Source organism: Spermophilus citellus, assembly GCF_964194105.1.
Source record: "Spermophilus citellus genome assembly, chromosome: 9".
NCBI lineage: Eukaryota > Metazoa > Chordata > Mammalia > Rodentia > Sciuridae > Spermophilus > Spermophilus citellus.
This window is the reverse complement of record NC_138191.1, coordinates 109,762,745-109,768,202: the sequence shown is the minus strand read 5'-3', so window position 1 is coordinate 109,768,202 and position 5,458 is coordinate 109,762,745.

The following is a 5,458-nucleotide window of genomic DNA, read 5'->3' as shown; positions in this document are numbered from 1 at the left end:
CGTCCGTCGCCGCCGGGCCAGCCAGTCCCGCTGATGCCGAGGTCCGCGCCGCAGGCAGGGGCGGCGGACAAGCTCGGTGGCGAATCCGGAGGCGTGGACCTGTGAGTAGTCACCTCGAGTCTTGGCGGTCTGCACCGCTGGTTGGGCAGCCACCGGCCTTGAGCCCCGCCCCAAAACCGGCCCTGACCAATGGAGGGGAGGGGGCGGGGCCAAGGCGTGGAACCGACGCCGGACCTGGGCCCTGGGCTGTGGCTGGAGTAGACCACGATGGCATCCCCGAGGTGCAGCCCTGGAATTGGGGTTGGGACTGGGTATGGGTGGTGGATGAGCTGTGCGAGGGATCCTTAGATTGAGCTTTAGTGTCATCGGGGTTGTCCTGGGCACCCTACCCAGCCTCTGGCGCGCAGCTTGGAAAACCCAGGGTCTCAGAGCAGTGCCTGGAAAGCAGGAACCTGTCGCCCGCGGGGCGTATCCTTCAGTGTTCAGCTGGGGCTGAGTCCTGGTCTGGCCAGCAGTGTGACCCGCAGGCCCACTTAGTACGCTGAGAAACGCCACTAGGACCAACTCGTGCCCTCAGGGGCCTCTGGAGAGCCCGGTCAGATGCCAACCATTCCGCGGGAATGGGGCACGTTCCTCTGCCAGCAGCAGCCGGACGCAGGGTCCCAGCCACCGCAGTTCTTCGCCGCCTCCGGGCGCCTTCCGGGAGGTCCACTTACTTGCACTGCTGTGGACGTCTCCTGCTCCTACACCTGCTCAGCCACTTTTCCCGTCCTTCCCCCTGGCTAGCAATAGTGATGCTGTGCGCCCTGCGAATTTAGCTGCGAGCTGCAGTTGAGCACCAGTTTCCGTCTCCAGCCCCGTCTTTGGGACACTCCTAAGCCACTACGAGCCACTTTTGTGCACCTTTTCAATTGTCACGGCCCCCAGGGGCTTTCCTTCCGGAAACGCCCGAATTGACCCAGCGGCTTTCTGCACACTTGACCTTCCCTAAAGGCTCCCTCACCGCATTGATTCGAGGATGATTGAGGGGAGGAAGTGGCACCCAGACTGAGATAGGAGGGCTGAACGGAACTGGCCCCCAAAGAACAGGAAAGTTCGGGGAGGAAAGTGCTCCAACAGAGAAATAGCTGTGTTAAGACCTGGAGTTGGAGTGAGCATCATAATGGCAGCTCACAGCCGGGAGCGGTGTTGCAGCCTGTAATCCCAGCGACTCTGGAAGCTGATGCTGGAGGATCAAGTTCCGGGCCAGCCTCAACAATTTAGCGATACCCTGTCTCAAAAATAAATAAATAAATAAATAAATAAATAAATAAATAAATAAATAAATAAATAAATAAAACTAAAAACTAAAAAGGACTAGGGATGTAATTCAGTAATAAGTGTCCCTGGATTTAATCCCCAGTACACAAAATAACGACGATGGTGAATATGATGATGAAGATGGCAGTGGCTGGTGACAGTACTTGAAACATGCCAGGCATGTGTTATACAATTTTCACATGTTATGGGGAACAACCTCTTTATAACAGACAAGGAAACGCAGACAGAAGTTAAGGAACTTTTCCCAGGGCACAGGGGAGCTGGGTTGGAGCAGGTAGGCATCTGTGAGTTAGTTGTTCAGTGGATCCCTGAGAGTTCAAGAGTTGAGAGCAAATTGCTGAGCCAGAAGGGCTACCAAGGAATGAACCACAAAGGGCCTCGAAGGGGGCTACATGAGAGCCTTGGGCACCTAGCAGTTACAGTGTCTTCCAAGTAGATTCAGGATTAAATGTCCACCCAGGCATGGTGGTGCTCACCTGCAATCCCAGCCACTTGGGAGACTGAGACAGGAGGATCGAAAGTTTGAAAGCAGCCTCGGCAACTTCTAAAGACCTTATCTCAAATAAAAAAAGATCTGGGGGTATAGCTCAGTGGTAGAGCACCTTTGAGTACAATCCCCAGTAACATACACACACACACACACACACACACACACACACAAAGACACAGATTAAATCTCCAAATAAGGGTATGCTGCCCTCTCAAACCACATTTTGATGTGATCACTTCAAAATATCAAACACAAGGAGATTCTTAATTTAATAATTTGCTGATGCCTTAAATACATGCCTAACCCTTTACCCAATCCACAGCTACAAGACCCATAAAGAAACTGAACTTTAACCTATGGATAATGCAGATAGCTGTGGAAACTGCCTGATGTGAGGCCAGAGCTAGGATGCAGAGAGGAATACAAATTGCTGGGAGGGAGACTGGAGTCAGGGTCTGAAGTTGGAGGCAGGTACAGTAATGGGGGAGAGAAGGGATTGGCAATGAGCCTTTAATGATGATGGGATGGAGAGGCAGAGGAAAGAGTTGTTTAGGAGGCTGAATCCACAGAGTTTAGGGACATAGGGAGAGGGCAGGGTCAAGGGATTGTCCAGGTCAGGGGCTGAGTCTCCTGCCCACAGCCCCTTCACTGTCCTCTTTGCACCTTGTGCATCCCCCTACACTCCCCTGAATCCACACCACAGCATTCAGAGCCTTCAGTCTAACTGGTAATTCCCGGATTAAGTTTTGTGCAATGCTGGGCTCCCGGTTAGACTACAAGCAGCCCAATATTGAGCTGATTCTTAGGGCAGAAACTATGTGTCTCAATTTAGGATGAGTGGAGATAGCTGTGCATTCTCAACAACAACTTCACATTTCTATAAACCTAAACAGCAGGTTTAGGTTTTAGCCACACAAAATAACTTGGCCCACAGTTTAATTCAATAACACCTAAGGCAGGCTGCCGTGCGCTGGGCTGTGAACCAGAGAGGTAGCAGACAAGACCCTGCTCTTGATCCATTCCTACTCTGACAAGAGTGACCATTGGTGAATTTTGTCATTTTCCAAGGCAGAATGAAACATGTGCTCCCAGAGGAGCAAAGTCCCTGGAAGGGCAGAATAGGATGAGTTGGAAAGTGAGGGATCCTCAATGTGAGTGGAACCCCAGAACAGCAGACCTGGTAGGGAGCTGAGGTGAGGAGAGTTTCCTAGAGAAAGTAGTGTCAAAACAAGGGCTTTCCTCAGCCTCCTGGTGGCTATGACCTTGGCAAGTTACTTAAACTCTCTCAGGCCGTTTCCCATCCACAAAAGGGGACTTGAGAACAGAGGATTGCAAAGGGTGTTAAATGAGAATATATACAGTGCTTGGCACAATCACTGTCTTAAAGCAAGTACTTAATAAACATTAGCTATTGTTATTATTAAAATATTATCACACCATTCAAAGCACTAAAAAACCTTTTCCTGATTACAAAGATAATTTATAGTAGAAATTTTGGGAGTGGGTACTGGGAATTGAAACCAGGGCCTCCCTTATGCATAACATAAATTATTGTGGAAACTTTTGAAAATGTAAACAAAAAATGACCATCTCAAAAGGTTTTTAAAAAGTCACCAAAGTGCATGTCCCAGAGATAACCACTTAATACCAATTTTTTTATCTTATACACTTCTGAATATGTGTGTTATTGTTACAAATTTTTAGTATATTTAATATGTATAAATATATTTAGGTATATATTTGAGTGTGAGTGTGTGTGTGTGTGTGTGTGTGCACGCGCGCGCACATGCACAGTACTGGGGATCCAACCCAGGACCTTGTACATGCTAGGCAATGCTCTATCACTGAGCTACATCCCTATTGTTGCTTTTTAATTTTTTCTTTTTGGTACTAAAGATTGAACCCAGGGTTGCTTTACCACTGAGCTACATGCCCAGCTCTTTTTTTATTTTTTATTTTGAGATCGAGTCTCGCTAAGTTGCTGAGGGTGGCTTTGAAGGTGTGCACAATTGCATCCAGCTCTAAAATAAACAAATAAAAATATAATCACACTTAATTTTTTCAATTCATGATATACTGCAACATTTCACCATAGCATTAATTTTTCACACATTTATTTTTACTGACTTCAAGGTATTTTTTCACCATATAGCTATCACAGTTCTTTAAATAATACATTCATATTTAGATATTAGATAATACATTCATATTTTTATATTATGTGTAATGCTGATTTTTTTCAGGACAAATTTCTAGAGATGGACTATTTGAATCAACAGGCATATGAGCTTTTTAAAGTTTTTGATTCATTCTGTCTGTTGCCCAAATAGTATGAGGGTGTCCATTATTTTCATTCTTGACAACACTAGGTATTGTTGCTAATTATATAAATAAATAAATCTCTGAAAATTTCATAGGTAAAAGCATCTCTCTCCTGTTGTAATTTGCACATGGAAACTTACTAATGGCTCTCTGCCTTTTGAAGCACTCCCCTCTCTTGGCTTTGAGGACACCTGTTCTCCTGCTTCTACTTCTCCCTACCCCCCAGGTCTGTCCACAGTCCCTCTTGGACTTTCCACCTGGTAACAAGCTTGTCCCTCTGAGAACTCAGTGCCATCACCCAATCATGCCCGACTTCAAATACATTTGCAGAACAGACCTGTCTCCTGCTGCCAGAAGATATATCCAAAGACTGAGCAGATACAGCCAAAGCCAAAACCCGGGGAGCCCAGGGAGGCACCGACCTTCTGATGGCAGTTAAGTCATGAGTCTACCTTTTAACACCTCTTGAGTCCCTGGAGCCTTTCCATGCCCACCCCCCTGACACTGGTGTGGTTCAGGAAGCATCCCCTCCACCCTGGTGACTGCTACAGCTTCCAACCAGTCTCCTTGTTGCCACGCTCATGACCCACCTGCCCTCACTCATCCCCCAGAATGCATTTCTAGATAAAAATCTGTTTGTGTAGATTGCTTAGAGTAGAATTTCCTACACTGAAGTTTCTGAGAGGTTCCTCTGAGAGGGGTTTGGTAAACACTGTCCTCTTCATGCCCCCGTTGGGAGAGCCCTGATGAGGCTAGCACTTGGCCAGCTCTGAGAGTCCTGCAGTAAAAGAAGCATGTTTAGCTTTACCTCAGCATCTTTCAAAAGCAACTGACCATGATTTTTTCATTTTCTAAGGACTGGGAACCAAGCAAGCATTATGTGACCAAGTGCCCATAAATACATGGTGACCTGGCCTCCACCACCCAGTCCCAGCTGCCAGCCACTCTCCACAATCTTATCTGGCCACCAGCCTTGCACACCTTTTCACTGTCACATGGGACTAACTGTGGTTCCCTTTCTATCCCGCTGTTGACACTCCTATACACCTGAACCTGTGGCTTCCTGGACTGAGAATGGCCAGGGGCCCTCTGTCTGTCCAGTGTCACCTCTCTGATGCGCTGAAGCAACACCTCCTTGTCCTGACACCCTCTCTACCTGTGTGAGCAGACCCATCTCCCCTGCCTCGCTCACCCAACTTACTCACTGTATCAACTGAAGGACATTTCTTTATTCACCTGTGCTCCTGCACTGAGCTGTGAGCTTCTTGAGGCAGGGACTATCATTTTAATTTACCTCTGTGTCCCAACCTCATGTTTAGGGGTTTA